The sequence below is a fragment of the Callospermophilus lateralis genome, chromosome 1, assembly GCF_048772815.1.
Source record: "Callospermophilus lateralis isolate mCalLat2 chromosome 1, mCalLat2.hap1, whole genome shotgun sequence".
NCBI classification, from domain to species: Eukaryota; Metazoa; Chordata; class Mammalia; order Rodentia; family Sciuridae; genus Callospermophilus; species Callospermophilus lateralis.
The window spans coordinates 171,750,826-171,774,677 of NC_135305.1; the positions used below are offsets into that span (position 1 = coordinate 171,750,826).

Here is a 23,852-nt window from a genome sequence, read left to right on the forward strand (position 1 = left end):
ACGTGAGCTCCTCCTGTCCAGGTTTCTTGTATTTTTAGTGCCAGCCCGAACATTAATGTTTTGGTCTATTATGGAATCCTTGTTTCTATATTTTTTCTGTGATTGTGTTCACCAATTTACACTGAGTTTTGTGTGTGTGTGTGTGTGTGTGTGCGTGTGTGTGTGCGCGTGTGTGTTTTTGTTCCATAGCTAAGTGAGCTCATTGTTGGCACCGCTTTCGGATTCTGCAGCTTCTGACTTTTAAATGCTTTGTCTTCCAGCTCATTTGCTTTCCTAGTGTGTTGAAAAGGCTTCTCTCTCTCTCTCTCTCTCTCTTTTTTCTTCCCTTTTCCCAATTGTCCCCTCTCTGTGTTCCATACCCCTCTCCCCCGCATCACCTTCCTGCACCACAAAACCCTTCTTACTTTTTAATTCCCACTCCTCCTCTCTTGGATTAAAATGGAACTTATCTCTCATGTCAAATGTTTTATCACATTATATCAAGTGGCATGAATTAGAATCAAATAATCTTCCTGTGTACATCTTCTACCATGACCCACATCCACTGAGAATGCCTCATACATACATAAAGCTCACCAGCGGGTCCTCTCCCTTCTCTGCATGTGCGCCTTTATCAAAGTCCTGAGCTTAATATATCTGGGGCACAATCCCCCCCTCCCATAGGCATTGAAAACAGACAGGCAGCACCCTCGGGGTCTGCAGTTAGGAGTGTGGACACTCTTCCCCTCTCTGCTGAATTCAATTCCAAACCACAAATTTTCAAGAAGCCTGTGGATTGTTCTTTTCAATGCCTAGGTTGCCTTTTTTTCTTTTCTTTTCTTTTCCTTTGATCGGTTATCTTCTGATTCTCGGTTTTGTGTGGCTCGCGTATGCGTGTGCACCCCTGTATGCGTGCGCGCATGTGTATGCGCGTGCGTGCATGTCCCTGCACGAGCGTGTGTGTGCCATGATCTCGCTGGAACTTCAAAAACACCTTGTACTGAATTGGAGGCTTCATCTGCAGTTTAACCTGTCACTTCATGGATATGAAATAATCCCCTCTTTTTCTTTCTTTCTTTCTTTTTTTCTTTTTTGTTTTGTTTTAAATTTCAAAGTAGAAGAAGGGAAAATAACTTTTTAAAGTAGTCTTGCAAAAAGCCAGCAAGGCAAATGATCTCTTTGGGGGCTCTTTTTAAAGAAAGGGACAGCCCACTTTTGATGCAAAAAAGTAAAGAGTCCAGCCTTGGCAGCAGATACAGAAGGTGAAAGTGGACATGCCTAACTGTGGGCACATGCAGGCACATTTCCACCCCCTGGGCATGACTGTGAATGGGTACCTGAAAGAAATATTACTAAGAAGATGCTTTTCAGAGAGCCAGTTATGTTCAGGGTCATTCAGGAATTCACAAGTGTCTCTGATTCCTCCACATATTCCACTGCATGAGCAACAGCCTGGGAACAATTGACCTTCTTATTGTCCCAATTTTGTTTTCCCAATGGAGTCCCTAGTGATTTTAAAGGCTGAGCCAATCTGACCATTGACTTCATATTTCTCCCAACCCCATGAAGAGTCATTTTCTTTTTTATTTTCAGGAGCTTATTTAGATATGAATTTCTTGGCCATTTACTTTTCTCCTTTCCAAATAATAACCTGATCCCCTAATTTACAGAATATATTGGTGCTAGGCAACCTAACTGATGTCGTGCAAAAAAAGTTATTGAATCTGTCAGGGATTTAAAACATTTGTCATTTTCAAAACCCAGAGCTTCTCAAAAAGCTTCATTACCATGCAGCCTCGGTAATTTAATTCAGTACTTACTGTTTTTCTATAATCTAGCAGCAAAACATCAGATTACCAACATGTTTGATTATTTTCGGCTTCTGTTTCCTCAAGCATCCTGTTTATTTCTTTGCATAGATGCTCTTCGAGACTCGTGTCCACCGAGCTAAACAAGAGGGTGGGAACATCAAGGCAGAAGGGACCTGAAAGCTGCTGCCCTATGTTTCTGGCTGCAACTAACTTATTCTTTAAACTTCACGATGGTGGTCCTATAAACAATTGGCAGAAACCTTTTGAGAAAGACTTGTTGATCTGGGAGGTTTTGCTTCCAAATTGTTGCATTTTGATAAATGGCAAAAATGAATAATAGCAAATTAGCATTTTGAATGAAGGGGAAAAATTTATATATATATATCTCGTCTCTCTCTGAGATTGTTTGCTGTTGGGGGGGGGGTGTTGGTTCTGTGGTGTCATTCCCAGGTTCTGTTCTGCTGGCATCTGTCATTCAGAGGCATGTTCTAAGAGTTCCTGTTGTGTTTTGAACTGAGTTTCAAGTCTCAATTTTATTTACTTGGTAAATCCCTTGAGTTCTTGCTATTTGGATTGTTTCCTTTTTTGCACAATTGAGTGTGCCCTTGGAGAAAAGGCTGGATGGCTTTAGTGTGTGTTTGTATCTGGGAATATTCTGCATAATAGCTGGTCACTTAACGGTGCATGTTCTGTTTAGCGAGGCCCCCCCATCCAGTAATCATGAAGTCACTTCCTCTGCCTCATCTTTGTACTTGTGGCTAGAAAAGGGTGCTTGGGGAAGATTATCGGCATAGCATTCAGGGCTCTATTTGGGATGTTCTGCATTTTTATTTTATTATGTAACACAAGAATAGGCTTTCCAAATTCATCTTACCAAAATTTTTTTTTAAACCAAGCATACTCTAGCTTTATTGGAGAAAATACATTTGGACATAATATTGCATTACCAGATTATTTTCTTGCAACAAAAGTTTCCCTGTTTATTGATCTAATTGGTTTGTATAGTCTTTCCATAAAACACTAACAATACTTTTTTGATAATGAACTTTAAATGGGACCTAACCAATCCAAAATAAAGTACTGATTAGAAAAGAATCTCCAAACTGTTACCCACGATATTTTAGATGTACATTTTTTATCTATTTTTTTTTTCTAAAAATCATATATGAAGAATGGTTGCATATTGTTCTCACTTGCTGCAAAGTAAGTTTCTTCTGTTTAGAAACAAAATATTCAGAGATTTAAATCAAGGGAATATTCCAATATGTATAATAACAATGAATTGAAATTATATTAAAGTGGTGAATTTTTAAAAGGAAATCAGATTGCTGTCAGTCTCAAGGGGAACCTTGCCCTCCTCGGCAATTATTGCTGATTTTTAAAGAAAATATAAAACATGGATATGAAATAATCTCCATGTTCCTGCAGCAGCAGCTAAGGAGAAAAATCACAAGCTCAAGAAATAACTCGAAGATAGCGATTTCAAGTTGGAGTATCTATAAATCATGCAGATGGCTTCCTGCACTCCACCGCCCCCCGCCCCCCGTCCTTCTCTAGTGATTAATTCAACATCTTCCCCAAAACAAAAACATGCTTTTTGAAATGAGAGATCAGATCATCAATAGAAGCACCTAAGATTTTCAAGGTCTAAACAAAAATTAATTTATTTTCTTTCCTCCTTGTACTTCTTGAAGACACAGACTGAGAAGAAAATCAGGATTAAAAGAGATGTGCTTAGGGTGAATTCATCTGCTTAAACCTCACAGGCTCTGAGATGAGTGATTAAAAAGCCATCTCAAACTTGGATGGAATCCACACTGGTGGTGATGCTGCATGACGCTGGCTTTCTGCAGGCCCCCGTGTCATTGTGAACCGGCCCAGGGAACATTTGACTGGAGATGATACATGGATTATCTAGGTCAATTATACACTTAATCTGCCTTCTGGAGGATTAAGTATTTGCAGATTGACTCCGCATTTGGCTTCTCCCTGGCAGTTATCAGATCAGGAAAGGGCCCCTTTACCCAACTGCCTTTAAGAACTTAATCAGGCAGTGCGGTCAGATTCAGATGGAGCTGCTACTCAGTATTCTTTGCTTTGCACAGACTTTAATTTGTTGTTCCATTCTCGAATCGTGTATGTGTCCAGCACAAGAATGGAGTGACTATTTCCCTTTAAGGGGGTAATTCAAAAAATGAAATCTGCCTAAAGAAACATACTGGCAGTATTTGTATAGGAAATCACAGGTCACCTTATTTTTATGACCTTATTGACAGACAAGAGCAGATGTCAATCAAAGCAGGAGTCACCTTGCTCCAGGAAGTACTAAAGAATAGGCTACAAGGAGAGCATACTGTTATAGCCATAATGTCCATCACCAGATGTCCAAGTGAGAGAAGTGACCTTCCAAAAAAATGTAGGTTGCAGTTCTGGGGGTGCTGATTAAAGAAAATCCAGTTAAATAGCATAGTAGACACTGAAATAGTGAGTTATCCCCTTTATCAGAGGTAAACAGACCTGAGTGTCCTAAATGGGAGTTACTGTGTGACAGTCTCAGACCTTGCAAGCTAGGTGACCTTGGACAAGGTATTTAATCTCTCAGAGCCTCCGATGATTCATCTAGATAATAAACAGAGCCTCTCTTGTGGGGTTGCTGTGAGGCTGAAAGGCCATGCCATACGGAGCTGCACCCGGCTCAGAGGACGTCTTTGGTAAGTGTCAGCCAACTCCACCCACCACCACCACCATCATCTTCATCAGCATCGTCATTAATTAAAATGCAAATGCTCCCCACCCCAGCCCAAAGCCAGCCCTGTTTTTCTTGCTAAACAAAACTCCATCTCTGTTCTATGGTGTGTCAGGATGTCTGTCACTTTAAGATGCTAAACTCATCTTAAGATGCTTAGAATTCCTTGATGTACAGGAACGTGGTATTCTTTCTAAATTGTGCAGAACAGTGATGGTCAGGAGGAAAGCCTGCATGTAAGTCAGACAGGAGGAAGAATCCTGGTGTTGCCACCTCTGAGCTGTTGGGCCTCTGAGCTGTTGGACCTCGGGTGAATTTCTTAGTCTCTCTGAGGCTCAACATCTGCTTTTGGCGGGGGCAGAGGAGGGGATTGAACCCAGGGGCACTCTACCACTGAGCTACATCCCCACCCCCTTTTAATGTTTTATTTGGAGACTGGGTCTCACTAAGTTGCTGAGGCTGGCCTCGAACTTTCAATCCTCCTACCTAAGCCTCCCAAATTGCTGGGATTACAGGTGTGAGCCATCAAAAAAAAAAAAATTATTTCTTATAGTTGCTGTGAGAAGTAAATATAATGTAATTAATATAGAGTGGCATAGCAAATCATTTCTCATTATCCACATCATCTCTTAGAACTACTTGTTTGTTCAAGGGATTTTTGAAATGGCCTGTTTCTGTCTCCCTTACTAAAACTGCAACAAATTAGCAAATAAATCAATCCACCTCCTGAACTTCAGAAGGAATTGAGGTAGGAGGGAGACCAAGGGAAGGAAAGGTTCATACCTTTTATTATGATGATGAAGTATTGTAGGCATTCAGAAAGCAAAGCTGATGAAAAATAAAATTCAATTTTGGGTTCCCAGAACTCTGAGATGATTACCTGAATATTTATTCTTTCAGATTTTTTTTTTCTTTGTGCTTATATTCCTTATGTACCCTTTTCCCAGAACGAGTAAACAAAAAAAAAGAGTTACTTTCTCCAAGTTCGGGACCTCTACTTCCCATGCCAGTAAATGTGCAAAATTTCCATTTTCTCCCCTAAATTCTCTCCACAACTGGCTGGTTCAACCAAGATCTGACACAAAGTCACAGGGCAGGGTCGTGATGCCACCTCAATCTCTTTTCTAATCAGCGCTGGCCCTTTTCCATGATCCTGACTTGTGCAAGGGACCACCATGCCAGCTGTTCTACAGACTGGGGGAGTTTATTACTATCTAAACATAGAACCCATTTGTTGAAGAAAAAAAAAATCATGCTGCATTCAACCAAGTACTTCTCTTAAACATAATTAGTAACTTAGCAGAATTCAACCCAGGATTTTTTTTTTTTTTTCAAAGCTGTTCTCTGAATGTAAGGAGAATGTCTGAAGCCAGTTTAAAAAAAAAATAGTGAAACTGGAAGAAACCCACAGAGGCCAGGTACTAGTTGGCCATGTGAAGAACTGCAAGGATTTTATTTCATGTAATAAGACTCATATATCTGAGCTGAGTGGATCAATCTGAGGCTCATGGTCTCTAGTTTCTGTGTCGCTGTAATTATTTTTTTTTTATACCAGGGATTGAACTCAGAGTGCTTAACCACGGAGCCACATCCCAGTCCTATTTTGTATTTTATTTAGAGACAGGGTCTCACTGAGTTGCTTAGCACCTTGCTGTTGCTAAGGCTGGCTATGAACTCACAATCCTCCTGCCTCAGCCTCCCAAACCTGAGATTTCAGGTGTGCACCACCACTCAGTAATTATTTTGGTAACACCTTGGTCTAGTGTCTTTGATGCATTCGTAGCCACACCATTAGGAAGGTCTCTTTGTTAATTCTAAGATTTTTTTTTCCCCCTGGGGTTATCAATCTGAAATGAAGCCTTCCAAATTATTCTGATGCTTAGCTTTTTCATATTCTTCAGATCAAATGTTAATTGATCTCTATGAACCTCAATTATAAGGCTAGAGAGCATATTCCCAGTCTGCCAGGACATCCTGTAGAATCTGTGCAATGATAGATATTGGAATGGAAAACAAATCCAAAATTCAGTTAGGAAAAGGAGAGAGAGTTGATTGTTTCACCATTTTGAGTCTCCCCAGTAAATTCTCGATTCTAAGTCATGCCCTAGGCCACGTTATTAGAGCTGCAGAGGAGTGTCATTCCCCAAGAATTCAGGTACTGTGCAAGAGTCAAGAAAAATGTGAAGTGGATGGCCCATCCCTCTTACCTTAACAGATAACGTTACCTGCCGTATACATAGACCGTGCATGCGTATGCGTGTGTATGGCAGGTGTATACTGCATGAAGACCAGGATGTGCACATCTGTTTCATCAGTGAGTTCCCTTAGTTAAAGCAAAGCATATATCCAGCCCCATTATAAGTTCTGTTCGGATTCTTACAAGTCCATCACAAGATTTTTCCAAGCTCAAATTACAAAACAATCCAAGTTTGTCTTCAAGTGTGTTACCCTCCAGGGCCACTCAAAGACCCAGTGTCTTCCTGCTTTCTCTGCCACCCACCATCCAAATCTGCTTTCCATGGATTTAATCATTTTCATTGCCTTTCTTGGAGTACTTGCAATTTTAACAAGGTTGGTTTTTTGTTTGTTTATTTGGGTTGTTTGGTTTGGTTTTGGTTTTGGTTTTGGTTGGGGTTTTGTTGTTGTTGTTATTTGTTGTTTGGTACTGGGGATTGAACTCAGAGATGCTTAACCATTGAGCCACATCCCTAGCCCTTTATAATTTTTATTTTGAGACAGCGTCTTGCTAAATTGCTAAGGGCCTTGCTGAATTATTGAGGCTGGCCTCAAACTTGCAATTCTCCTGCCTCAGCCTCCCAAATTGCTGGGATTATAGCCACCACACCTGGCTTTAACAAAGAATTTGACCAAAGGAAGAAAGGGTTTTGCCTCTCTGTGTGTTTCTATAGGATGATAGAAGTAAACCTTATTAGGATAAGAGGGGAGATGACATGGTGTTTTGATGCTTCTAATTGCCCATTGCAATGAATCTCATATTCGAATCCTCTTACCCCATGGCCCCCACAGGTAAATGATAGCAATTAATTCCTTTGATTTAGGAGTCTTAGATCTGGAAATACCTTTCACATGAACATGAGAATTCCTCTTTCCATGCTGAGAAGTTTCAGCATACAGAAAAGATAAGGGGACATTAATAATTTGGACTAATCATGTAAAATGGATTGTTTCTACCTGAAAGGGATTGAGTGTTCATTATTTTTGATGCGGTTGTCCTCACAGATACTCTAGTGTATCAAAACATCAAATAGTTCTCATGTAATCTAGCTACATTCTTTCAAAGTCATTCACAGAAATAGATCTCATTTACTTTAGGACAAACCTTACATAAAACCAGCCGTGAATTTTCTCTGTAGCTTGTGTGCCACGGAGAGTTTTGCTAAGTGTCTTTATCAGAACAGCTTTCTGTGTTCCAGGAGACATTTGGTGAAGACAGTTAATTTGTTTTCTTTTCCAGAGGAGAATGTTCCATTAATCACTGTTAGAAGCCAGGCTGATTGCTCTATTACGTTAAGGTCACAGTATTCTTGTTAACATGACCCACACACTACTTTTGTGTCTTAGAAAAAATTTTTTGTTTTTGTTTTTTTGTTTTCTGGGTTTTTTCCCCCTTACCACAGACTTATGGCATAGAAGCAGAAAGTGACAGACTCTTATACATGCTACGCATGTGCGTACACACACACACACACACACACACACACACACACAAATACAGAGTAGCCAAGGCACATTGTCTAGAACAAATATCATCACATTGTGTTGCAAGAAACGAGATGTAGTAAATCCTCGGATACTTCCCGTTAATTAACCAAGTCACTATTTTCTCCCTGCCAGGCTCTGTAAAAGCTATGACTTCTATCAAAAGGTTTCACTGTCTGTCAGCATCTAGATTCTTAACCAATCGCTCAATTTTTTTCCTGCATGAATGAATTTAATATAAGTTCTGTTATAAGTTCTTGTTATTCAGAGTGTGCTCCATGGACTCTCAAGCTCAGCATTACCTGGGAGTTCATGAGAGATCCATCATCTCTGCACCAGCCCAACCCCAAACAAGTCATAATCTGCATTTGAACAAGATCTTCTGGTGTTTCAAATGCATGCTAATATTTGAAAAATGCAGGTAAGATCAGTGACTTTCAAATTTATGTTCCCCATAACTCACAGCAAGAAACAATTTTAGAGTCAGGGTATAGCTCAGTGGTAGAATATTTGCTTGGCATGCAGAATGCCCAGGGTTCAATCCCTAGCATCACAGGAAAAAAAAAAAAGATTAAATAAAAATTCACTTTGCAGCATAATGTATGGACATATGCACACATGTAAAGAAAAAAAAGTTTGTGAAACTATATTTGCCCCTTACTATATAATGTTCTCTTTCATCTTTCAAAACATGTTGGTGATAGCAAATGAAATTATTTCACTGTACACTAAGAAGTTATAACCCTCAACTTTAAAATGCATTTGAGCCAGACATGGTAGTGCACGCCTGTCATCCCAATGGCTTTGGAAGCTGAGGCAGGAGGATGGCAAATTCAAAGCCAGCCTCAGCAACTTAGCAAGACCTAAGCAACTCAGGGAGACCCTGTCTTTGAAAAATCCAAAAAGGGCTGGGAACATGGATGAAAATGCATTTGGAACAAAATTTCTCACTCTTGGCTGCTATTGACATTTTGAGCCAGATAATTCTTTGTTGCGGGTGCTGTTCTCTCTATAGAAGGATGGAGCAGTGTCTCTGACTTCTATTCTAGACACCAGTAGCAATCACAACCCCACCCCCAACCAGTGGTGATATCAACAAATGTCCAGGTAGGGCCAAATTTTCCCTAGGGGCAAAATTACCTCCATTTATGAACCACTGATCTGGATGAACCAGGAAACTGGTCACTGCTAGATGTGTACAGGGAACCCTTCCTCTCCAGATGTCACAAGTTCCTCTGCCACCCCCATCATAACAAACATGACACACACAATGTAGCAACAACAAAGTCAGGCTTATTCATTGTTAAAATGATTACTAAAGAAGTTCATTTGTCAGCCGACACCGAGATGCACATCTGTGATCTCAGCAACTGGGGAGGCTGAGGCAGGAGGCTTGCATCTTTGAGGCCAGCCTCAGCAACTTTGCAAGGCCCTAAGCAACATAGCAAGACCCTGTTTCAAAATAAGAAATAAAAAGGGGTTGGGTAAAGTGTCCCTGGGTTAAATCCCCAGCACACTCCACCTTCAAATAAAAAGTGCGCTTGTCAACCCAAGGAATTATCTTGAGACCTAGTCTGCAAAATACATAATGTCCAGAGGACTTCATGCAGTGACAGAAAAAGCTTATGAGACATTCTAAACTCTCTTCACCTCTCTCATTGGATCTTCCCTGAAAGTTCCAATAGGAGCCAAGGGGAGGAAATGTAGGGGCACGTTAGATCAGCAGTATGGATTCCCTCCATCCTTCTCTTTTCTTTCTTTCTTGTAATTATATGAGGATCTTGATTTTAAAAGAGGGAGAGAAAAGAAAAGAAGGGGGAAAAGAAGTGATTGCTTCTACCATGTTGCTGCAGGTAATTTTTTTATGTGTATCCAAAAACCTGAAAATAAGGTTCAACTTCGTTCATCCCAAATTCCCAACTCAGAAGAGTTAACATGTTCCTGCTCTTCTGTTAAACTCTTACTGCTGTTGATTAAAAGTCCAGTTGATGGAACCTCATGATCCACCTACAGTATGAAGGTTCCTGGATCCAAAGACTCACGAGGATAGTGTTACCTGCCTTTGGCAGAGACTTTCACTCTGACCATCCCTGGACTAAAGCCCGTCATATCAACAAATCTCCAGGTCTTACCCAGGATGAATTCTTATTAATTACCAGATCTGTGTGCCAATCAGGCAGAAGAGCCCCTCTCATTAATTTTGTAGGAAGAGGGAAAAAACTGTTTTAGAAAAGAACAAATAATATATAAAATAAGTAACATTATTCATGAATTGTTTTCTAATGAAACTCTCTAAAATCACCTTTGAAGAAAAAGAAATCTCACTCCCTTGGGTTCAGAAAATTCATTCTGTGGCCTAGGAAACCTTCCTACGGAAGGAATGAGACTTAAGTGATTAGCTGCTTCCCTAGTTTGGGGAGCTCTACCAAAAGAAAAGAAAAGGAAGTTGTTGCTCCTTTTTCCACCTGGAGTGACCATGTTCTGTTGAGGACATGGGGCCATATCAGGGGACATTTTGGGTTATCACAATTTGGAGGTTGGGAACATATTATTGGCATGTGGTAGGCAAAGTTTAGAGATCCTGCTAAAAACTGAAATGCTCAGCTTAGCTCTTCCTACAACAATCAATGAGCCACTCAAAATGTCAGTGGTGTATAGATTGGTAGGGAACAAAATGTTCTAACACCACCACTTCCTCCACAACTCCTTTTTTTTTTTTTTTTTTTTTTAGTATCCGAAACTGAACCCCTGGGGTGCTTAACCACTAAGCCACACCCCCAGCCCTTTTTTTATATTTTATTTAGAGATAGGGTCTTACTAAGTTGCTTCGGGCCTCGCTAAATTGCTGAGGCTGGCTTTGAACCCACAATCCTCCTTCTCAGCCTCCCAAGTTGCTGGCACTACCTTTGTCTTCAATGATTTGGGCTGTTTGAGTTTTGACTTTAGGAAACCTTTATCATTATCACCTGATATCACTTTTTTTTTTTTTACCAAGGGATTCTGGTCACTGCCTCTGAAGAATATTGTACCCAGCAAATACCTCAGAAAGTGATCTCAAAAGTCCTTTTGATAAGCTTCCTCCAAAAAACATCTTTTTAAGGGTCTAAGAGATAAAACCCAAGGAATCATTAACACCTAACTTTCTCAGCTTGAACTTAAAGCTCACCCATGTGTAGTTCCCATGGAGCTTCAGTACTCCAACAAAATCTCAGATCTTGTCAGTGAAACGAATCACTGCTTGTTTCCTCCTAGAAGATGCACCTTGGATCTTTAAGGGACAGGTTCTTCACATCATGCAGACATTAAAAGTACCTGCTTGGCATTCAGACATCTCTGAGTTCAATTTCTGGGTCTGCCACTCACTAATGGTGTGATTTCAGGTACGTTAATTTATCCTCCCCAGAGCCTCAATTTTCTCCTCTGTAAAAATGTGGATTAAACACAGTCCCCAGCTCTTTGGATTCAGATGACTAAATTGAGGCAGGACCTGTAAAGCACAAACCACAGTACACAGCACACAGAAATAGTTCTCCTCCGCTTCCTCCTTCTTTGTCTTCTTCTTCTTTTCCTCCTTCCCTTTTCCTCCTCCTCTTCCTCCCCTCTCCCTCCTCCTTCTTCTCTTAGTAGTGGTTGTGTAAAAACCAGCATAGAGACTTTACCCAATGCTAAAATGGCCTTTGCGGCAGAGAAAGTTAAAAATCATGGTAAATTCCACATCAATAGTATTTTAAAAGGCAGAGGATATGATATCAGGCAGCAAAAAGCCCAGTTGTGCCTAATCAAGCAAGATTCAAATGAGAGGATTGGGGGTATGGCTCACTGGTAGAGTACTTGCGTAGCATGCACAAGGCATTGGGTTCCATCCCCAGCATCAAAAGATAGAGAAGGAAAAAAGATTCCAATAAGATGAATACCTCAGAGAAAGGGCCCTGAAGGCAGATATGGGATGGAAGTTTACATTTCTAGGATTGGGGGAAAGGAACCAGGTAGGAGTTTATAATTAGACACTAAGCCAGGAGACATTTTGGCTTCCTCTGGCAGCATCCTGCCTCATCAACACTGTCTCCATTAGCCTTAGTTAGAGAGGCTTCTTTCTGGAGATGTTGTTGAAGAACACTGGAATTATGAGGTCTCCAACTTAGGAATATAGATATCTGCTTTGTAGGCATTTTCTGTTCTGTAACCTCTGGGGCTACATTTTTATGTTATTGTATACCGTGTGCTTTTAATATGTGCTTCTTAATCCAGAAATGTGCATGAGAACTACTTATGTTCTTTTTTTATTTTATTTTATTTTATTTTAATTTAACATTGTTAAAATTAAAAAAGGACATAAGTAGTTCTCATGTCTGAATGCCAGCTCTCCACCAAAAATCCCGAGTCTCTAGATCTAAAGGAGAGTTCAGACATCTGTTTGTCGAAGTTGGTTCCAAGAGATTGATCTGGTCCAAAATGATTGCATTAAAGAGGTTCTCCCCTGTGAGTGATTTTGTCCCCCAGTGTGTGTGTGTGTGTGTGTGTGTGTGTGTGTGTGTGTGTATAAAATATCCAGAGACTTTCTTGACTATCACAGCTGGCTGGTGGGTTGGGAGTGGAGATGCTATTGCCCTCTCATGTGTGGAAAGCAGCAGATACTCTACAATGCTCAGAGACATCCCCACCTCCAACAACTACCTGTCAGGATGTCAATAGTGCAGAGGTAGATAAATTCTGACATAGAGAATAAAAGATACTAAAACACATATTGATGAATAAAATGGACCCCATCTCCTGAAACTATGGGTGCTCCCTCCCCATCCTGAAAGCATGGATTTTGCTCACCATTACATCAGAGTCTGGCATATGGAAGCCCCCAAGAACCATTTGTTAGACAGGTATTGACAGCTTTGTCAAGTATATTTTCAATTCTATGTCTAATCCTAACTTGAAAATACTAATTAAGCACTTTAAGAAATCTCACTATGAATGTTTTGATGATCACTTAAGTTTTTTTAAGCCTACAAGATACGGTGTTCTGGTTAATTTAATGGGGAATGAATTACTGGGGGCCCATTTGATTCTCTGGTTAATTTGAAGATTCATTGGAAAACATTTTCTCTTTCACCTGCTTTTGAAATGATTTCTAATATGTCTTATTTCTTACTGAGCATTTGAAGCAGAATCTAATTCTCTGGGTCAGAATTTTTTTTTATTTTTTTTTATTATGGCTTCACCCTACTTAGCCCTTAGTGACACTATCTGGTCATAGAGATGTGAAAAGAGTGAATTATCCAGAAATGCACCACTATTAATTTCTTCAACTCTGAATACAATGTGTTGCACCTTTTCCTATTCCCTGTCACACAGAAGATACCATGCTCAGCAGTCCAAAGCACATTTGAAACCTTTTTTTTTTTTTTTTTTTTGATACTAGGGATTGAACCCTGGCCTGCTTATCCAATGAGCCACATCCCCAGCCCCCTTTTTATATATATTTCATTTAGAGACAGATCCTAGCTGAATTGCTTAGGACCTCACTAAATTGCTGAGGCTGGCTTTGAACTCATGATCCTCCTGCCTCAGCCTCCCGAGTCGCTGGGACTACAGGCATGTATTACTATGCCTAGCTGAAAGCTGCTCTTTTGATTCAATCCCTAAGGGGACTTTTTGGGGGAGGAAAAGCAGCAACTTTCTCCTAAAAGGTCAAGTGCAAACAGGGAGAGGAATTCCAGTTAATTAAAAGTTCTAACAAATGACAACATAACATTTATTTATTTATTCTTTATTTAATATTTATGTCTATTTTCCTAACTGTACATTGCAGACAATAGCACCATTATATTAAAGATATTATATTAAATCCTCCTGGTAGCCCTAGGAGGGACTTTCTTGCTCTCCATTTTTTAGTTTTTTTACATTTGATTGGGGCTGATGAAAGCCAATATTTGCTAGGTGCTACCTGCGTAACAGGTTCTGTTCTGGGCAGTTACATGTCGTAATGCAGGTAATTTTTATGACTTCCTTGATAGGTAGGTAGTTTTTTGCAGATGAAGTTTTTCAGAGCCAGGCATGGTGATGCATGCTTTCAATTCCAGCAGCTCAGGAGGCTGAGGCAGGAGGATCGTGAGTTCAAAATCAGCCTCAGCAATTAGCAAAGCCCTAAGCAACTCAGTGAGACCCTGTCTCTAAATCAAATACAAAAAGGGCTGAAGATGTGCTTCAGTGCTTAAGTGCCTATGGGTTCAATCCCCAGTGATTTTTGGTCACTGACTGGTAAATTGACTTCACCAAATTTAGAACCTTAAAAAGTGGTCCATCCTAGATCCAACCCTTTTCTTTCTGACCCAAAGAGTGGACACTTGACCCTACGGTCTTAAGGCAGTGGGAAGCTATACTATTTAAATATGTGCTTCTCACATCCAGAAGTCCCTACTCCACTGAATGTTTTGCATCCCAAATCCATCCCTGGGGTTCTTACCTGAATAATCACTATTTCCAAATGGGATCTCAGCAGTCTCTGAGACAGAAATTGCCATTCAGTGATCCTCAGAACATGGCTATTAGTCATGGCTTGTCCACTAACAATGACAGGAGTTGCATAGCTAATCAGAGAGACCCCCTTAATGGAAATTCACCATCCCCTGGAGCAGACCTCCTCCCGAGCGTGAGGATGTTGTCACTGGGGTCAAGGTCCATGAATGCTGGCAGAACCTAGGCCTAAAGATGGGGGGGGGGGACAAAAAGCACCATGGTAGCCTACTCCGGGGAGAAACCTCCACTTGAGCTAAAGGGTCTAGAGCACAGGAGGAAATCTCACACACCATGTGTACTGCAAGAGTCCTTTCTAGCTAGGCCCAACGGAAGGGTTTCAGCTTTAGATCTCTGTCTCCCTCTCTTGTGAGATCTTTTATCCCCTAGGAACAAAGTTTAGAGATTTATTTGGGAGGGGGAATATGATGGTCACACAATGCCATTTACATCCCAGACAGTTGATAAATGGTTTAAGGTAGCAGCTTAAGTTCCTTAAGCAAAGCTTGACACAGTGGTATTATTAAACAACAATGCTCAAGATTTTCCTACCGGGGCCCTGTTGATTCTTTTAACTTACCCACATAGCTAAGTTTTGAATGGCACTATGAGGTTTCACAGATCAGTTGTGCTTCACAGGGGAGGAAAAAAGTAATCCAAAATTACAGAATAACATGGTCATACAATCTGTGCATAATACAATCCGAGTTGCAACTAAATCATTACGTGGTCATTATCCAATAATGCCTAAGATGTCAGCAGTGTGAAAATTTGAGATCAGGTATCGCCGAAGTCCTTCCTTGATTTATTTCCAGCCAAAGCTTACAATAAACAATGTGACAAGGTGCAAAAAGAGGGAAAGGGGAAGGAAGGAGAGAAGAAAAAAAACAGGAAGAAAAAAGAGAGAAAGGATTTTCCCCCCTTCTCTTAAAGGTTTAAAGAGCCAACTCTTGAATGTAGCAAATCCCTTGGCCAGCGGAAAGTGGTGTAGAATGCATTGTTTCTAAAGAGTTTGTTTATTCAAAATATGTCTGGTTTGGGTATTCAGGGTTCTAAGGGACTGGGGGCTCCAGGGCAGTGGCTGAGGTTAATGAAGTTCACTCCTGGTGGTTTCCGAACGCCACCAAATAGTGGTGACTGAGCACAGGGGGACATGGATGTGGACGTGAGGGAATTCTTCCAGAGGCTCCCCACCCCCCCCTAACTTGGCCTACGTGGAACTAGACAAACGGAGGCCTGTGTCATTTGTTGGTGCAGATTAGAAATAAATGTGGGCATTCGGCTTAAAGAACTCACTGACGGCAACATGCCCAAGGAAATGTCATTATGTATTTAAGCACAGTCTTTGTAAGCTTGGCCAGGCAAGGAGGTTTATCAAAAGAAATATGTAAATAACACAACCTGCTTTATAAAGGCAAAGAGAATCAAATTAATCCAAGACATCCATGGCATAATACTATTTTCTACAACTAGCTTATTCTTTTTATAACTTGAGACACAGAGCCTCGAGGTCCAGGGGGCAAAACAATGGCTCAAACAAAACAAAAACCAAACAAAACCCCAAAACGGAAAAAAATAATTAAAAAATAAAATAAAAAAACAACAACAACAAAAAAGACTCAGGACATCCCTCAGTCCCTACGAAAGAACTCCAAATGAGTCTCCAGCCTCATGCCCAATATTATTATGAAATCTAACATTGTCGAAGCCAAAAGTTGGCTTGGTCAAAGTCCACCCCCTTCCCCCTTTCTCTTTGTGGGGGGGGGGGGAGGGGGAAGGTATTGGGAGAGGTGGAGGAACCAAGCCAATCAAAGTTAAAATAAAGTCTCTTTCTAGCAAGACTACTGTCTATAACATGTTGTTCCTTATAGAAAGTGGGATATGGTGGCATTTGCTTGATTAACTTGCTCGACAAAAGTGACAGCTGCTGTGGGTGCATGCGGATAAGCTGTACGGCGTAGTTCCGCCTTTGTACATCTGTCAGCAAAAAGGGAAGAATAAAGAGTGAAAAGAGACAAATTGGTCCCCAAAGACACTCCATTCAACTTAGGAGGTTCGCCCCATTCAAGCGCTCGCTGTGTGCCTCAAGTACTAAGAGCTTATTCAATTTCATTCACTCATTCGAATGAACCCACAAGTGTTTAATTTCTTATTCTGTCGCCTCAGAAGGGGGTGGTGGTGGTGGTGGTGGGGTGGAGAGGAAGGGGGAGGGAGCCTTGGGGAAGGGAAGCAGGCAGGGTGATCCGGGCCGCACATATTAACTCATGCTTTAACTGTCTCTGTGCCCAGGCCCTAGACCCCGCTGAATGCTTCCCTGGGGGACCTGGCGCTGGCTTCTTACCTCCTGGCTGATGGATCCCAAAACCATCTGCAGATAGGAGGGACAACCAGCAAAACTGACATGTTTTACCTTGTGTCAGGGCAGTGGTCTGAAATTTGTGCCATTTACAGGAATGAGATGGCTGGTTCCCCCTGGGTAAGGTTTAGGTAAGCAATCTGGCAAATGTGTGGATTTTTTTTTTTTTTTTTAATCCCAGAAAGAAAGAGGAGGAAAAAAAAAAAAATAGAGTCACACGCAGTGTGAAGTAGCAAGAGGGGAATATGGTTTCCTGAGATTAAAAATAAAGCAAGAGGAAAGGGCGCCATTGGAGGCAGGGCCCAGCTGCACGCGGTAGAAACACATGTTAACTTAAAAAGCAGCATTTTATTTCTTTGCCCCCCCCCCATCCCTGAGCCCCAGCCTTAGAACCTGTTTTCTGGGCGTCCTTTAAACAGGAAATGCTATGGACACCCAAATGTTTCCTTTGGGGCTTTGAGGTACCTCGTCCAGGCCACCTGTATGTCCACTGGGCCAGGTCAGGAGCCTTCTCTTTTGAAACTCAACACTCCTTCCAGCTCCTGGGACCACCATCCGAGTATCGTCCCAGCCCCTCCATCCGCCTTTGTTGACTGCTTTTTGGAAACTGCTCAAAGCCATCTCTGGCTCCTAAAAAGATCATGTTCATTCTGATGAGAAATCATTCTCCAAACAGCTTACGTTCACTAAGTTGCCACAGATCTAGTCTGAAAAGCCGCTTGGAAGACTTTGGAAAAGTGTTCTGGATCCAGTGATAGTTTTTGAGGTTTGGTTGTCTGAATTCTGGGGCTCTGGACAGCACCTTGTAGGTGGTTATCTTTGTGTTCTTTCATGATCTCCTTGGAAATCAGCTCTTGTGGTTTGGCCTGGACCTTTCCAATAACCTCCTTATCTGAACACGCTATATTAAGGTTTTTCTATAGCACAGAAATGACATGAGTATACAGGCCCTGTTTTTGCATAGTGAAGGTAATGATTGGAACCACCTCAGCCCAGGAAAACAGCTTTCTAAAGTCAGTATGAATTTTCCAAAGTAAGAAACTTCCACTTGGGCTCGCAAAACTAATGATTCATTGTTATTACAGAAAGTTGAATATGTGCAAATTATGAAATTAGCCCTAATATGGATAACCGACCCTGTCTTAAAAAGACAAAGTTGGCACTCAGCTTTCTCTTTCCGTTCTGTATATGAGTTACAATCCTTATTTTAGAGTACGATTTCTATAATCATTTCTATATGGTATGCAAATTGCTTTTTCAGTTGCTTACGTCAATCTGCTTGCGAATTAATGCATTTTAACTCTAAATGCAGTTCCCATACCTAAGAAGCAATCAGAGGAGTGGGCAGATGCTGTTGGAGAATAATCTGAATTCAGTTCATACTGAATCCTGATCCTATCTTTTAAGACCTTGTATGCATATCAGAGAATAGTTTTCAGATAAATTATTCCCACTTCTCACATAGTTAATAGGCAGTAAGGATGTGCCACCAAAACTAGAATTTCGTTCTCGACGTAATTGAGTTTAAATGATTGAGCGGACTTGAAAGTGTGAATTTAGATTGTAACTATACATTTTCTCAAAACAGTGGGTTCCTTTGAGAGGACAGAGGCTAAAGGCATGGGGGTCCATTTTCTCAATGCCCAGGGAGGCCTAGGACTGAATCCCTGACATATCCAGAGAAAAATAGGCCGTGGGGCTGGCAGGGTGAAGATATTGTTAAGGGTGGTCAGTTTGTTAATGCCCAAACTGCACACCTGCCCTGGGAGACCCAGGTGGCAGACAAGGGCTGGTTAGAAGCTGACTGGGGCTTAATCACATTGGCTTTATTATTTATGTCTCTTGGAGAGAGAAATGATCTGAGCTGAGAAATTTCCAGGTACCTGAGAGAGCAGTTCCTTTCCTCTCAGACACTACAGTTTCCTGGTCCCTTTGTTTAATGTGGTACATGTCCACCTCTGACATTTGTGACAAGAGCTGCTCTGTGTCACAGAACTCTTGATTTTGCTGTGTTGGGTCCCTGCTGATCAGCAGGGGGTGTTGGAACAGCGGGTGCAGGGCCCAGGTTCCTTCTTTCATTGAGGAGTTGACCACTGGTTACATTTTTATTCAATTACTTAGACGCTCAGCAGTTTCAGAAGTCATGTTGTGTCCAGGCAAGCCCAGATCTCATTTTGATATCTAAATTGGATTCTTTCATTCAGGACAGCAGGGCTTTGGGGGCTAATCAAAAGAGACAGAGAGGGAAGGTGTATTTCGCTATTTGGGTAGCAAGAGTTGAACAGTAGAAGGATTTTGAAAGAGTTTGCCTTGCTCTTCATTTACCTTGATATTAAATAGGGCAAGGAGTTCTAGGGGAAAAAAAATTATCTATCTAGGAAACCCAAGGGCTCCAGATATTCTGAGGTCAGAAGCAGAAAAAATATAATAAAAATTAAAAGCCACTTTATTACATATGGCTGATTACATTTCTTTCTCTTCCTTTGTCCTATAAAAGAAATATGTATCAATATTATATATCATAGAAGTGTACACTGAGGCTTAAAAAGTCACTAATGTTTAGGTTGTTAGGAGAATTAAATGTATTTAATTCATATAAATCACTTAGACTAGTCCCTGGCTCCTAGCAAGGGCTCTCTAAATGTTTTCTGGTATTATTTTTATTGAAATTGCTAATTATTGTTATTCTTATTGTCACTCTAGAACTTCTTCCCAAAGTGGGTTCCTTGTATAAATACCCTGAAAATTAAAGTAAGTGGCTCATGAAAAGTGGCTCTTCAGTCACTTTCAGTTACATCTGAAAGACATAAAGTTAAATGCATATCTTTATTGCAGAACTTTTCAGAGAATATAAGAAGTCGATGCCATGCATAAAATCTAAATAGCCGATGGGCACAGTGGCACACACCTGTAATCCCAGTGGCCCTTGGGAGGCTGAGGCAGGAAGATCGCAAGTTCAAAGCCAGCCTCAGCAACTTAGCAAGGCACTAAGCACCTTAGTGAGAGCTTGTCTCAAATTTAAAAAAAAAATTTTTTAAGGGGCTGTGGCTTAGTGGTTGAGTGCCCCTGGGTTCAATCCCATGTCCAAAACACACACACACAAAAAAAAGTCTAAATTATAATAGTAATAAGTTGGAATATATAGTATACATATGTGTATTCACATACATGTCCATGTCCGCAGGTCAGTGGAAAATGCAAAGCTAGAAAAGTGTATGCTGATATTACTTTTATTTTCTTTTTTAAAACTTACAATTAAATCTTAACCTGATCTTGTCCTGCGGGCATTTAGGCCTGTCAATATGATAAAATTGCCACAGTTCCCCAAAAGAGCTTCCCATGTGGCCCCTCCCAGGTATTGCAGATGATACCTGGAGACCTGAGTGGACGACAGGACAGATCCCCACAATTGGGGAGCCTGCTGGCCTTGGATGCGCACATGTTCATTTCTTTTTATCGGGCATCACTGTGTATCTTTGTGATCATTTTGAAGGCATGACACAACCCCAAATCCATTAACTTCAGAAGCACCTTGGATTCCAAAGGTGAAAGATCCTTCCTTGCAATTTCAAAACAAGTACTCATCCTAGATAAAAAGAGGAATAGCTTTGATTTGGAGCGTTCCAGTCCAAGTATATGTCACCATTTAAATAAATAAAAAGATACAAACTCTTTGGATTGGTACAGCTGGGCTGGGAGCCCTGCGATAAGAGGTCACTGGTGTGAGTTACTATGGTAATTGAGTAGTATCAGCAATAGTTTTGCTCTCATGAGCATTAAAGCACATAATAATAGGCAAACAACAGTGGTTAAAGCAAGCAGGTAGGATTACTATGTTCTTTTGTCAGAAGTATATAATGTCTTGTAGTCAGTTTTAAAGACTTCTCAACCCCCAAATCCACCCCCCCTCCCGTCACCTGCTGAGTGATTTTGCGTGCTTAATCTCTTACCCTCAACTCCAAGCTCTCTGCTAATTTGAGGCAAATGGGTATTTCTGACATTAGATAGGGCGGCAAGGGAGCTCTGACCTAGAAAACCCGCATTCTGAAGCACTGAGGAAAAATATTCTTTCAATGATTTTGTTAAGATTCTTTTGAATGACAGGGCTGGGAGGGGTGGGGAATAGCTTGCTCTAAAATCCGAGGTTACAGCCTTCCAAGGAAGACGTATTTTTTTTTTGTTTTGTTTTGTTTTGTAGAACAAGAAAGAAGGAAAGAAAAAAAAAGAAAGAAAGAAAGAGGAACTTGCCGAGCATCCCCACTCCCAACTTCCCCCATAAAACTTGTCACTTCGCATTGCCATCGCCACCCCAACAATAATCGCTCCGTGCCTATTGCTAATTGCAAGCACAGCTGAGGCCCAGCAGGGAGCCCTTGCACAGTCTCAGGCCTTTATACGAGGCTCAATCTGTTGTATGGCACTTGTTCACACACAAAAAAACTACCAGCAAAGGCAGAAAGAGGCAGAGTCACAGGTTTCTTGTAATCCCTCTGCCTCCCCGCTGACAGCCCAGCCCTAGAAGCATTCCTGGTTTTGTCCTCCTCTTTACAAAATCTGAAGTGACCTTAAGCTACTAGCATGTCAACTTCTGAATGCGGAGCTGCCGGCTCCTTCAGGTGCATTAAGGAGCAGGGGGGGGCTACATCTGGCTTCTGCGTGTCTGTTTGCAGCACCCCTGGGGCGAGCTGTGGCTTCCTGTAACATGTAAAATATGAGTGTGAACTCAGGGTTCATGGCAAGGAACAGGAGGTCATGCCTCCATTCAGTTCTAAGTAAAGAAACTGGGAGTTTGCAGATGTTTTTCTGTATGTGTAATGACACCAACCCCCCCCTCCCCAGCCACCGAGCAATGGAGCGCCGGTTTTTTTTTTTTCTTTTTCTTTTTTTTTTTTTTTTGATAAAATGTGCCACAATCAGTGTGCTACTTGCAGATTTATTCATATCAATTTTTGCAATTTATATATTCAGAGACAAGATTGCTATTTCGGCAACTTTATGTTGGATGTCGTACGTTCGCGTCTAGAGAAAGAGGGAAGAAAGAAGTATGTGGCAGGGAGGGGTGGGCAGAGAAAGAAAAGAAATTAAGTCTGTTCCCTGGGCCACCGGCTGGGGTGTTGTCAAGGAGACAAAGCATCAGACTGGAGGGTCTGTGTCCCCCTTTTGCCCAGCGGTCACTTCCTGCCCAGGCTGGGAGCGGGGACTTCTATTCTGGCCCACAAGATGGCCCATTAGTGGCTCTTGGGAGGGGAGAGTGGGTTTTTGGGGGGCAGGGAACAATCCCTTCAGTAGATGAGGCCCCAGGCCACTTGAAGAAAGGTCAAGAACAGGGAGGCCCAAGAACATCCCTGGTGTGGCCCCCCATGTGGGCCTGGCAGGGGGCATTTGGTCCTTCCTTTCTGCCCTGCCACCCTCTCAGATAAGCAGGGAATTAAGCCTCCTACGAAATTCCTGCTTGCAGAAATTCCTGTTCCCAGCCCCAAGCCTCACGGGGTATTTTCACGGAAGGAAGGAAGACATTGGTGCAGCGAACACAGAGACTAATCCTCCCAGGCCTGGGGAGTAAACGCTCCACAGTGGGGCAGTGTTAATTGCCGAGCTTGGTGCAAAGATCATTTTGAGGCATTTAAGAAATACATGATTTTTATTAGTATGACTGTTCCACGTAGGAGTTATTTCTCAGCAAAGGGCAAAAGCTTTGCCTGCCTCGCATTATTAGCCTAATTCTACTTAATTGTTTCCTAAAATACGGGCTTCCTGAACACACATTCCAAACCTTAATAAGTCTGTTGTGGAGGGAATGATTCTAGATGGGGAGCTGTTGCCCTTTTGGGCAACCAAAGTCTCTAGGTGACTGAGAGCTATTTGATCAAATCCTGCTTGGAAAATTGGGGGGAGCCCCGATGGGGGACAAGGGAGAGTCTATGGAAATATACAAAGTGATGTGGCATGCAGTGCAAAAAAAAAAAAAAAAAAGAATTTTTTTTTTAAATGGATTCTTTTTTGGTTGGATCCAATCCCCTTTGAGGAATCTCTGGGCTTCATTTAATTCTCTTTCAGAGATTTAGAAATGTTTGGCCCCGTGGCATGTTTTAAATAAACCAAATAAATGACTGAGCAAATGCTATCAGATTTGTTCTTTGTTCTTCACACTCTCAAATCTCAACCTTGAGAAACTGTCTTGGTCCTGGGATTAAATGAAATGCCCACATTTATCCTATAAAGAATTTTTTTCCTCTCTTTTTGGAAAACAGGGTTGAGTGTTCCCAGATAAGAATATATACACAGCTACCCGTCTGAACTTTCCTAAGCAAAGTTTCCTTTTCAGTATGAAAAATGATTTTGATTTCCCATTTTTTCTCTTCTGGTGGTAAAATTATATAATGTCAAATGTACCATCTTGATCATTCCAGAGTATACCGTTCCATAGCATTAAGTAAATTCACGGTATTGTCCAACCCATCTCTACAGCTCCTTTCATCTTGAAAAACTGAAACTCTATAATCATTAAAACACAATATTCTATTTCTCCTCCCTTATCCCCTATCAATCACCATTTCTGTTTCTGTGAATTTGACTTCCTTTTTTAAAAAATTTGTTCTTTTTAGATTTACATGACAGTACAGTGCATTTTGAGATATTATACATACATGGAGTCTAACTTCCCATTCTTGTGGTTGGATGTGATGTGGAGTTTCACTGGTCATGTATTCATATATGAACATAGGAAAGTTAT

At 41.2% G+C, this 23,852-nt stretch overlaps 1 protein-coding gene across 14 annotated transcripts in view; it reads left to right on the top strand.

The window, feature by feature from the left end:
- The window catches only part of Cadps (calcium dependent secretion activator), a 480,817-nt gene that overhangs the window by 442,735 nt on the left and 14,230 nt on the right, over positions 1–23,852 (top strand). The gene's annotated exons all lie outside the window — the stretch shown is intronic.